The 12,738-nt window shown below is 45.8% G+C and overlaps 1 protein-coding gene across 8 annotated transcripts in view; it reads right to left on the bottom strand.

Moving 5' to 3' along the window:
• EVA1A (eva-1 homolog A, regulator of programmed cell death) overlaps positions 1 to 12,738 on the bottom strand; it is a 201,607-nt gene that overhangs the window by 181,294 nt on the left and 7,575 nt on the right. For 3 of the 8 annotated variants that reach the window (XM_066995032.1, XM_066995033.1, XM_066995034.1), the window contains 2 exons: positions 12,193 to 12,422; positions 11,160 to 11,300 (listed from right to left, as the gene is read on the bottom strand). The exons of 4 other annotated variants lie outside the window; for them this stretch is intronic. The gene's annotated coding sequence lies outside the window, so the exon portion shown is untranslated. Of the gene's footprint in view, positions 1 to 11,159; positions 11,301 to 12,192; positions 12,423 to 12,738 lie in introns of those variants that run through there. One more of the 8 variants, XM_048065717.2, reaches the window with a different exon arrangement.

Raw genomic sequence — 12,738 nt, 5'->3', positions numbered from 1 at the left:
TGCCAGTTTGCCCATGCTTGGCTGAGCTGTACTTGGTTCAGCTTCTCCCACGTGAGGGCAGAAGGCAAAGGGAGAGGTTGGAAAGCTGCTGGGAGGGTGCTGTCGGGCGTATGGTGGTACATTAAAATCAAAACACTGAAGCTGTTTTCATGCTTCCTCTCCTTTGACAGAAACGTTTGATTTGCACACAAATCAGCTCCTTAGTTGCTAGTTCTTACTATGGTTAACAGAAAAGGTGCCCAACCTGTGGGTAGGGCAAATCAAACAGGGCTTCCCTCTTCAGCCCCTCAATCTCAAACAGTTTTATTTACAATATGAACAGAAACCAGATGCAGCACAGGACGTGGAAGCCAATCCCAATATCTATATTTCTGTTATGTAATTGTGACAGAGGAATTTGTGTTTGTATCATAGGACACTTGGACAACCATCCATCACATTACAGGGGACCAAGGAGATCTCTCCAAAAGACCACGACAGGAAGCAGGTCACCATAACAATTCAGAGGGCCAGAAATTGTTTTCTGTCCATAGGTTGGGGAGATTCAAGAAGGAGGATGCCTGGAAGCAGAGGAGGTGAATTTTTCTGGCAGAGACATCCAGCACTGGGAATTCAGACACCACTGCTCTGGAAGACTGTCCCCCTAACTGCAGGTCCCCAGAGACGCAACGTATTTAAATCTCACTTCTAGCTGAACCACCGAGGCTGGTAAAACCTTACGTCAGGTCATTGGGAGCACTTGCAGCACAGAGCTGGCAATGAAGTTTGGAAACTCTCCTCTCCCCAGGTACCAGCAGCACCCTGGTGCAGGTATATATACAAAGGTGCACTGCTTCAGCTTTAATTTCAAGGACCTGCTGGCAAGAACCACCACCTACCAGTTCATCCCATCCTTTCTGTGCAGAATCCAAGGCACTGAGCAGCATTTTCCCTGGATCACTGCAGGCTACAGAGGCTAACTGCAGTTAATGTTTATGTGGGATCTTAACCTGCCCTCCTCCTTCCAGGCTTTTACTACCAGCCCAATCTGAATTTCTACTGGTGATCAACAGAAACGTTACCAGAGAGAAGAGTGGTGAATGTCTCCAAGCCCATTCACCCTCCAACTCCCAAGGTACAAGGGTGGGTCCTGTATAAACAGGTTTTTTGTTTGAGGGCACCCAACAAAGCAGAGCCTGACCTTTCCCCTTCAGAGGAACAGCAGGCTTCAATCAAATGCTGCCAAGGGTTGGGGTTATTTTCCCCTCACGCGGGTCAGGGTGATGCTTGAACTCTCCTTGCCTCAGCTTCCCCACCCACCCCATCAATCTCAGCTCTGCCCTGCCTGACAGCTGGGGCCACCGTGATTTACAGCAGCCTCCCCTGCAGCTGCATCTCCTCTGGGACTTTCTCTGCCACTAAGTGCCTCCGCTTCTTGGGCTTTGGGTCTCCTTCTTGGGACCATTTCGGTGGCAGAATCTATCCTCTTAGCAGGAGGAGGAGGAGGACACTTGCCAGATTGATGTTTTCACGTTAAATCCTGTTTCCTAAGAGCACACTGCAAGCTAGAAGACATCAGGGTGGAAGTGGCTGAACTGTGTGTATTGTTTCAAAGTGCTGCAGTGTGTAAGGCATTTAAGGGCAGAAATGCTGTTGGTTTTGACCCATGATAATGTTGACATAAATAGGACTCCAGATAAGGGCTAAGAAACTACATCCTATATTACTCTATGGGAATAGTAAGGGTTCCTAGGAGAACAGTCCAGCTATGTTTAAGCAGCAATTTATACTCTTGGGCTACTCCCAGGTGGTATAAAGATTGTTATCAGTGCAGCCTCACTGCTGTCAGAACTACGCTACTTCACCCTTGAAGATCCAGCCCATTAACTTTCATAACGCTAAACACAGTAAACTACCAAGAAAAAGTTCCTCCTTTCCCTTCTGCCAGGAGACACCGAGCGCTGACTGGCTGCATCCCAGTTACAAGCACATTTTTCAATAAGGCTTCTTATTGTAAATACACTTTTCATTATTTCACAGCCAGATGAAGTCTGGCTACTATTCTGGACACTGTTTTAAAGACTAAGAGCTTTTATCAGGCTGTTCGAAGCCTGGGCACTAATCAGCAGAGTTGCTGTGATGGCCCAGAGCCCAGGATAAACCTTTGCCTGCACCTAATGCTCACTAAAAGAAAATAGCACCAGGGTGCTGCCAGGTAAGGTGGCCAGAGCATGGAACTGGATTTCCTCCACTCTTGTTTTATGCAATACAGCCAAGCTTGGCAAACCCTGCTCACTGTTTCCTGGGAATAATGGTGGTGTGGGTAGGTGAGACAGGTAAGGAATGAGTGCTGGTGTGGAGCTAGGCAGAAAGGAGAAAGACTGCACCCAGATTCTTCCCATTCATCTTTGAGGAAACTTTTGGGCCACAACCCTGCAGAGAGACCAAGGATGGGAATGGCCTCATTGCACCTTACAACATACACCAATACCCAGCAGACTATAAATTAACAGGAGCCAGGGGAATCCTCTGCGAAAGAAGAATCTGGTAGAAGAAGAATCAAAGAATCCCTGAGGTTGGAAAAGACCTCCAGGATCATCAAGCCCAACCGTTAACCTATAACCTAGCACTGCCAAGCCTAGCACTAAGCCATGTCCCTAAGCACCACAACCCCACGGCCTTCAAATACACACAGGGATGGTGACTCAACTGCTTCCCTGGGCAGCCTGTTCCAATGCCTCACAACCACTTCTGTGAAGAAATGTCTCCTAATTCCCAACCTCAACCTTCTTTGGCAGAACTTGAGGCCATTTCTTCCTGTCCTGTTGCTTGGGAGAAGAGACTGACCCCTACCCTGCTACAGCCTCCTTTCAGGTAGTTGTAGAGAGCAATAAGGCCTCCCCTGAGCCTCCTTTTCTCCAGGCTAAATAACCCCAGTTCCCTCAGCTCATAAGGCTTGTTCTCCAGACCTTTCACCAGCTTCTGCCCTTCTTTGGACTCACTCCAGCACCTCAATGTCCTTCTTGTAGTGAGGGTCCCAGAACTAAGACGGTAGTTGAGGTGCGGCCTCACGAGAGCTGAGTACAGAAGGACAATCACTTCCCTGGCCCTCCTGGCCACACTATTGCTGATACAAGCCAGGATGCTCTTGGCCTTCTTGGCCACCTGGGCACACTGACAGCTCATGTTCAGCTGGCTATAGACTGACACCCCCAGGTTTCCACTGGGCAGCTTTCCAGTTGGACCAAGCTAAAACAGAGGTGTTCCTATCTCAGAGGTCATTCTTGAAAACTGCCCTTTTTTTAAGCTATATTTTCCAGCCCCAAAACTACTTTTTTTTTTTCTTTTTCTTGACATCATTGGTGATGAAAGAACTGATCCCAGAAAATGAAGAGCTGAGCCCAGAAAAAAGTGTTATGGTAAGAGCCTACAATCTTGTCTCCAAAACAAATTTCAGGATTTGAGTATCAACTCTTAAATATTTGCCGCAAAGGGGACACTATAAAGACAACCTGCCCTACAGAATGAACATGTTTAAATTATCAGCCCCTTCTGAAGGAATTATTTCTTCTTGCTGAGCCACTGATCATACAAACACAGCAATATGCTGCCAGTGTCTCATTAACTTCTGCTTGGGGCCTGTCTCTCACTGTCCAAAATTGGCTCAAAAACAAAAGGAAAAGAAAAAAGAATCCCACAGGCCTGCACACAACTGAAACGTCATATAAGCAGGTTTCTAGCTCAGAGAAATCACATGCCATGCCTCTTGCTAACGCTTTTGTTCTTGCAAGCTACTATTGGCTCTCCTTCTTCCCACACGAGTGGAAGCACTATGCCAGGCCATCTGGCACATCAAAATTTATCTTCAGATTTCATTATCCAACCCACTGACCCCAATGTTTCCTTCCATTGACTAATGAGATTAGCCCATCACCTCCTAATTGCAGCATTTATACCTAGTGTGTTTTACAACACCCAAGAAAACAAATCCCTAGGTTGTTTCACAGTGAATGAATGTAGTTCTGCTCTTAGAACAAGCACTGCATTTATAACTGGAGATGGGCACATACATCAAAAAAATTAATGAATGTACTTAGGCAGCAAAGTGAAATATAGAAAATATAAACACAAATGCAGTAATCTCAAACCATTGAGGTCAGCCTCCTCACTCCTGGGGTTTGTTTGGTGCTGTCAGAAGAGTGCAAGGAGTCTTATCTAGCATTCTTCACAGTAAGGGAATGATTGCAAGGATAGCAGCCTACTACATAAACATTACTTGAAAGGACACGGACAGAGTGGTATTCCAGGTCCCTATCTTGCCACCCTAGTAGGTGGCACGTCAAAAAGTGTCATAAAAAGACAGAAAGAAGGACTTACAGAATCACTGAATATCTGGTGCATATCAGCAAAGTGCCGTTAACTAAGTATAGCACAGGAGATGGTCTGGAAGTCAGGCTATCAGCTTTGCTGCTCTCCAGTTTAGTGATTTTGAGCAGGACATGTTTAGTCTAAGCTAGCTGTCTGGACCTTCTGTGGGTCAATGGAGAGGAACCAGAAGTCCTGGAATGTTCCTCATCTCCAGATGTAGATGTAACACAAGTCAGATGGTGTATATGCTAGAAGTCCAAAGGAACAGCTTAGGTGAGATGAAGGTGTCTTTTGTGCAGTTAAATGAAACCGAATCCCACAGTCTGAGACTCAGTTTCTCCATCTGCAAAATACTGTTGGTATTTATTATGGTAAAATGCCCGTACAGCCATGAATGATAAATGCCATGCAGCTGTGAATTATTTGATAGATTTATTGAGTGTGCTTGAACATGTTACTTGGAGACCTGTAGCAAATTCAAAATTAAAGGGGGAAATGGGGGAAACAATATGGCTTTCTATAAAGCTAGAAACTTTAGAGTTAAGTCACGAACAAAAAAGCACCTGGCCCTTCCTGCCTTGGAGGCAAACCAAGCCTCCAAGATGTTTTACCTGCACTTCTACCTTACTACTGCAGGTTTTAAAGTTTCCAGAGCAGTCTGAAAAGCCTCACTAGAAACACCAGTAATGATTTATCACTGCAGCACTAGCATGAACAAGCCATCAGAGTGAGAACGAGACAGCCATCACCAGAGCACTCAGACTGCACGGAGCTTTACGCATGCCTGAGCATCCAGAGAGCTGGATGTTCCCCAAGCAAGACTCAGATGGACAGGAGTCTGGGAGAGCAAATTTCCGTTCCCTACCCACCAATTTCCCATATGCTCAATCTCAGTTTAAATACACCATCAGGCAGACATTTCCATGCCTCTCCCCACCACATTTTGTGATGTGTGCCTTCCACATCCCTCATATCTAAACTGCACATCCCACGGGGGATTGAGCACAGCTGAGCTTTGTTATCACATGAGCAGGCACTATTTACATGACAGCTTTTCTACAATGCAAATCAGGCCCATTGTCACCAATGGAAAAAGCCCTAAATGGAAAGTTATTGCCCTTTGATAGTCACTCCTTCAAGAGCAGAAAAGGGTTTTGACCTCACTCTTGCCCCAACACCACCAGGCCAAGTGTTCAGGGAAAAAGCATCAGACCCTCTCCACATCCATCAATGCTGCCGTTAAGCCAATGATATAGGGCTGGGATGGAGGAAGCTTCAGGCCCTGCAAGAAAGCACTGCTAGAAAATGGGCTAGAAAGCCCCAGGGGGTCATGCGTCTAGCGTGACTCCTTCCATATCCACCATTTTGTTGCTTGGGCTCCTTTGGCTAGCAGACCCCAAACTGTACCTCGTTACTAATCCCCCAACACTGACAAGTCTGAGAGGGGCTTGAAAAGGCAACTCTACATCCAGCAGGTGTGGATACTTGGACAATATCCTTCTCAGGGTACTAACAGCATCCTCCAGCCCTCACCACAGCAGAAAAGCAGTTTTCACCCAGCAGAAGATACTTTTGCACAAAGGGACAGGTCTGAGTTGAAAGACAATTCTTAAATCTCTTATAATCAAGACGAATCAGTCTGGTGCTTTTTCAGAATCAGAATTGGTGCTTTTTAAGACAACAGGTAAAATTTGGACTAAGCACATCCTGACACTGCACTGGGGAGAAGAGGACAGGACTGGACACAGTGAGGAAGTAGATGTGTTTCACTCTACCACCTCTGCAAGAGAGTCATGGGGATGCTGGTGGAGGTAATATCAGAGCCCTATGTCGTCAGGCCCAGCTGCCAAAGGAAAGGATCCCACCAGCCCCAGCTGCACCTCTACTTTTCTCCAGGTCTTCAGGCAGCCACCACAGGTCTTACCGGCAAGCAATTTGCTGAAGAAGTGTCTCACCAAAAGCATTTGCTGGCAAACCTCATAAATGTGGATAAGCATAAATGTGGAGCATCGTCTGCTCCATTTGAGCTTGCTTTTACCCTTCGTGAGCTACCACTGCTTAGCAAATGCCTCCTGTCAGCTTCACCTGCCCCCTGCCAGCTCCACCCGCAGCCTCTCCCAAGCCCAATGCTGGAGCTGTTTCATGCTGTATTAATTCCATCCTACGAGAGAAATAAGCAGGTTCAGGTCTATCAAGCTGCTCCTCCACTTATTTTTTATTGTCCTACTTCTGCACTCAGTGTCTGTGAGAAGTGTGAGAGAATATTAATGGGATAATACAAACACCCCACAAACTCTCAGCACCAAAACTCTGTGGAAGTTACAAAAGTCCAGGTAATTATGGGAGCTGAGCTCCAAAAATCAAAGAATCACAGAATGATTTGGGTTAGAAGGGACCTTAAATCCATCCAGTCCCAAGCCCTGCCATGGCAGGGCAGATCCCACCAGCCCAGGCTGCCCCCAGCCCCATCCAGCCTGGCCTCGGGCACTGCCAGGGATGGGGCACCCACAGCTCCTCGGGGCAGCCTGCGACAGGGCCTCACCACCCTCAGAGTGACAACAACTGCAAGGAATCAAGCTATAGCAAAAAAACACATGGAGACACTTGGGAGAAGTAACCAAAAGGGACAGGCAGGAAAACAGAGGCACAGGCCTACAGCCGGGCTCTCACAGCAAGCTCTGGGGCCGTGCAGGCCGGCACACACAGGAGGCCTGGAACAGTCTCTTTAATCACAGGCTCCCCTCACACTTGAACCAGGCCTGGGGCTACAGCCCCAGACTTCAGGAGACCCGTGGTTTGTGCCTCTAGTTTGCTTGATGGTATTTCATTTCATCGAACATGATTTCTTTCCCATGTGCCTCGCTCTCCCCTGTGCATAGAAATGATGGAAGCCTTTGAAAAAAAAAAAAAAAAAACACAAAGTGAAATTCAGGGTGGGCATCAGTTATTTCTGACAGCAGTAAAACAACATCTGAAAAGGGTTTCTTTGTTGCTTTCTATTTCTTTTTTTCCTCTCAGAGTTGCAGCTTAGAGGGGGGAAATGAGAAGACAATGTCCCACCCAACGCCTGACTGACAGTGACAGGGCCTGGCTCTGTCACAGCGCGGCAGAAGTTGTGCTTTTTGGGGAACATTGTTTTTATTTCAGGAGAAAGGAAAAAAAAGAAGGAAATGAGTAATCCCAGAAGGAAAGGGACTGAATGCTTGCTCAGACTCCACCATGAAGAGATTGCTATTGTCAAAGGGTGTTGCATTGTTCTGGCCTTTCTGAGAAACCTTAAAATATATCCAGAATTTTAACAAGCACAGAAAACAGAGTGGTTTCTTCAGCTGCATCAATGTCCTATTTGCAGACTGGCTGGTGAAATACTACAGTTTAAAAGTATTAATTATCCTGATTAGCCCTTGTTTTTGCTAATGACTCGTTAAAAAAAAAAAAAATCTGATTAGTGAGGAGTGGGCGTAAAGAGAAGTCAACTCTACCTTATGTGAATAGCCACACTGCTTTAAATGGAATTACACACAAGTTAGGGCTCCTCACAACTTAAGCATTAGCCTCCAGGCTGATCAACAGCAAATTATTACAATATCTGGCCAGGCTCATTCTTTCCCTGGTGCCATTTTCCAACACTGTCCAGTCTGTCCTGCCTGCCAGTGTGCTTCAAGTGTGGACTTTCAGCCAGGAGTCAAGCTCCAGGCAAGACCTTCAAGGTCAGTCAGAGAAATAGGATGCAGGAGAGATGCCAGGGCACAAGGATTTCCTTAAGGATCAGGAAAAGCTCTTAACCCAGGAAGCTGTTGGGATTATTCCCTCTGCATACGTAATGTGGTTGCATTTCATGGGAGCAGCTGGAACCAGACAGGGCTGTACATCTAATCCCCCAGAGCAGAGTGATCTCCAAAGGAGAAAAAATACATGTAACATAAATAAGTAGATAGACAGACAGAGTGGATCCCAAAAGGAGAACTTAAGGATGTAAAGAAGGGAAGCAAGCAGCACATGCTACACCAGCACAGAACTAAGTTCCATGGAAGGAACTTAACCAGGAAGGACAGAGAGAACCAACACAGGTCATGGGTGTAAAAGTTTGTCTGTCTTTTTCCCTCCGACAGAAGGAGCTATCTTCCTGTGACCAGATATTGGAGAGGTTGATATAAAAGGGTCCGAGATGTTTTGATCTGTAGAAGAGGGCAATGCTGAGAGGCAGAAGAGGAACTTCTGTCCCACAGGTCAAACCAGCAAAGAAGAGCTCTTTATCTCCAATACCCTGCAACAGGCGCCTTCATCAGTTTTGTACTCCAATAGCTTAAATTAAGGGAAACGTTTAAAAAAATCACTTTATCGTTCAAATTGTGATACCACGCTGGCTGATCATCTTCCTTTTCACCCCCCAGCAGGCTTTTCTTGAGGAGGAACAATCACCACCGGCTCTACCACACTGATGTACAGCCGATGGGAAAATGCAGAGGAGTCTGGAGTGAACAAAAGGCACTTCAGGCCTGCTGGGGTCAGAAAGCGTATCTGTACGGTAGATTGGGCTCTCCATTAATCCAGCTCTGTTTCTAATGAGATTGGTTCCCATTACAGCAAAAGGAGGTCCATGACTTAATTTGCCAAGGGGACCATTGTCATGCAGCTTAGGGAGGCAAAATAATCTTATCGGTTTGAACTTGAACCCTGCCCTCCAATTATATGGACATTGTTAAAGAGAGAGAGAAGGAAAAAGTGATTTCACTTAACCAGCAAGACGAATGGATTGTCTGCCACCACACATGCAGCTTCCTGATAGACCTTTACACTCCATCAGCTAGATGTATGTATATTCCTTTGCCAAAATGCATCAACTGCTACCTGAGTACATAAAGCTGAACCAAGTTCCAGCCAAATGGCACCAACTACATTACAGGGCAACATGGTGGTGTAGCAGAGCCCCTGCTCTTACAGCCAAAGAGAAAGACTGGGCTGACAGCTAGGGACAAGCAAACCCGAAGTGCAGGAAGAATTAGATTACTTTTTTCACCCCTTTCTACTGAACCTCTGTCTCTGCCTCCCTGCTCAGTCCACCAGCTCCCCTTGGCTGCAATAGAAGAGAGACTGTCCTCTTCTGGGAGTTCTGCATCCCACACAACGCAGCTAAAACAAAGAACATTTTGGCAAATAACAGCCAGGCTTCATCTATTCTTTTTTTCTATACAATTCATTCCATCAAAGTTGTTTAGCTGAACAAAACCCAGCGCTATCCATTATTGTGAGGCTAACAATAAACTAACATGTGAGCACAGCGTGGGTCACAGATGTATGTGCTTCATCATCAACTGTGGAGCCACTTCCCTGCTCAACTCACTTTTATAAAGCTTTAACCTCTTTGAGCTGGAATTCAGCTTGAGCACATAAACCAGGAAGCAAACAGTGTTAACACAACAGAAGCAGCCCCTTTACAAAGGATGCATGAAGAGACTGACGTGCTTTGGAAGCAGGCAGATCAACAACCTCACTTTCCAAGGGGATACCCACACAATGAAAATCCAGAGATAAATTAAACCGGACAAATCCCAGGGGCTCCGTTTTAGTGATATCACCTGCACCAGAGGATCTTTGTGCCTTTGAATAGGCACATTTACATTTTTCTCCTGTGAAGGGACAGAAACAAACAAAAACGTGGAGGGATAATGCCTTCAAACCTCGTTTAGAAAGGGGTCAGCCCTTAGACTGTATTCAAATTTGTAACCCAATTTTAAGCACTGTTATCTCATCCCAAATGAAGTAACCCTCAAAGTGTGACTGCTCTAACAAAAAAGTTATGCAAAACCAGACCCTTCTTACAACTGCACTTCATGGGTTCAGACTGTACCCACCAACAACTGGAAGCTTGCTATCATATCCACCCCTAGTAGTTTATATTGCCTATAAAACCTACGTGTAACATTGCACTTTCCTAACTGTACAGGGTCTGGCTGGGATGGAGTTAAGTTGGTTTTTTGTGTTTTTTTTTTTTTTTTTTAAACAGCTGCTTATATGGTGTTGTGGTTTTGATTAGTGACCCAAACAATGCTGATAACACACTGATGTTTTAGCTGTTGCTGAGCAGTGTTTGCATAGCACCAAAGCCTCCTCCGTTTCTCACCTTGCCCCTTCCCTAGTGAATAGATTGGGGATGCACAAGAGGCTGGGAGGGGGCACAACCAGATAAATGACCCAAACTTACCAAAGAGGTATTTCATGCCATATAACATTATGCTCAGTGATAAAATGGAGAGGAGGGGAGTTCAGGGAGGTCAACCAAATTTTGCTTAGAAACTGCTCGGAAATATCAATCTGCCCATGAGAGGTAGTGACAAATTGCCCCTGCCTTTTGCCTCTGCAAAAACATATTTTGTTTTCTTTCTCCCTTCTTCCACTTCTCCTTCACTTGTTAAATTATTTTCATCACACCACATGAGCTTTCTTTCTTTTACTCTTCCTTTCCTCTTCCCCATCCCACTGGAGGGGGAAGCGGGCAAGGAGCTGCATGGCGTTTAGATGTCTACCAGGTCTAAACCGAAACACTTAGCTATGTGCAACCATAACGCTCGTCTTAAACCCTGCAGTCCATTTGCAGATGTGCATTACAGTATTGGAGATGGAACTGTGGGTCAAGCGCCAGCAACCACGTATTTCTTCCTGCCTGCCACAGCTTGAGAGGGTGGGTAAGGGGCATTGGCTGCTCCTGGAGGCAAAAAATAGATCATGAACAACCTCTGAAACATTTGCTAGTTCCTAGTGCCCCAAAATGGACAGTTAGAGCTCTTGATGCTAACCTCTTATATTCTCACCTGTGCAATGCAGATAACACCCCAGCTTCTCCTTCCAGAAGGGCTGGACAGGTAACTACATCCCTGTTTGCCAGCACTCACAGCAAGCAGAATCAGGTTTAAATAGCACATGGTAAATAAGGCCCTGGGGCCATAAGGAACCTGAAGGATAAAACAAATGTTCAAGTTGGAGGCAGCTGGCCTGTGCACTGAGCAATACAAGAGTCCATGGGGGACAGGAGGTGGAGAAACAGTAATACACACTCATTAAAGAGTAACTCAGTGTAAATAATAAAATGCAAACAACCCGAAGGGATGGATTTAAGTAGCTACCTTAATTTTAGCATTTCCTAACTTACAATGCTTAATTTACATCTTTAATGCAGCTTTTGAACATTAAGCACAAAAGATAAACTTTTCCAAATCAAAGGAGAGATTTTTGTCCCGTAGCATCTTACAGACATCGTCAGGGCTGCAGCAGCACTGCACTCACAGGCCCCACACAGACCACAGAGGTAAGAGGTTTCCCAAAGGCTGGGGCCCAAAACTGAACACAATCCAGCTACAGCAGCTCAAGTTACCACCTAGCAGCCTAATTGAACTGACAGTCTGCGCTCTTGGCCCAACACAGCTTCAAGGGAAAACATGCGAGCCAAAAGCCTTTGCAAAAACACAGCAAACGTGGGAAATTAATGCCACAAGTAGCATCTGCCATAGAGCGCCCTTAGTAGCAATGCAGAGGAGCAAGCAATAAAGGATCACAGCTGAGCCCACAGGTCCCAGGCACAGGATGCAGGTCACCCCAGCCCACAAAACAATACCAAAAAACAGGAAAAATCTCCCCACTGCCGTGTTTGTTTTTATATTTACTTGTAGGAGTAAAAGCCCATTTTAAACCCTTGAGGCTAACACAACACATGTTGATAATATCATAGCAGCAAAACCACAAGCAGAAACAATCTGATAGCGGATGAAAATAAAACACGATCACATAGGGGGTCTCCAAGTAGGTGGTCTGAATGGTCCTTGGTCGATAAGCAGCACCATCAGGTACCTGGTCTGTCGTAGGACAGCAGAACTCATCTGAAGACAGCTCACGCTCACACCCTTGACATTTTGATGCTTTTGTGGGCTGCTGGAGGAGTGACGAGTGTTTCTGCTGGCACCTGGTATGTCAATACCATGTCAAAAGGTGACACATGAATGTAGTTATGGAAGTTCTTTGGTTGTAGGCAGCTGATAAAGCTTCTTGTGCTCCAGGTCTCTAGGCTTTCTCTCAAATTGCTATTAAAAAAAAAGAGAGTCTTTGCTTAAATCTTTCAAACAATGTGGGATACTTCACCCACATGTGTATGCGATCGTCCCTGCCCACCACAACTAAAGTGCTCAGACAACATCTACTGCAAATTCTTCTGCAGTATGCTAGATCCATCTGTTAGCTCATGTACACTTCTGAAACCCTACCACTCAGAGAGTTCCCCAACTGCAGGTCCCACACATGCTGCTCCATCTTCATGCCAGGATCCAGATAGTGCCAAGAGATTATTGTACACCAAGCCTTAACATCCAAGGAAACCCCACCAAAACCGATACCACAGCA

This window comes from Anser cygnoides, chromosome 3 (assembly GCF_040182565.1).
Source record: "Anser cygnoides isolate HZ-2024a breed goose chromosome 3, Taihu_goose_T2T_genome, whole genome shotgun sequence".
Lineage (NCBI taxonomy): Eukaryota > Metazoa > Chordata > Aves > Anseriformes > Anatidae > Anser > Anser cygnoides.
The sequence above is the reverse complement of the archived record's forward strand: the minus strand, read 5'-3'. Positions and strand labels throughout refer to the sequence as shown.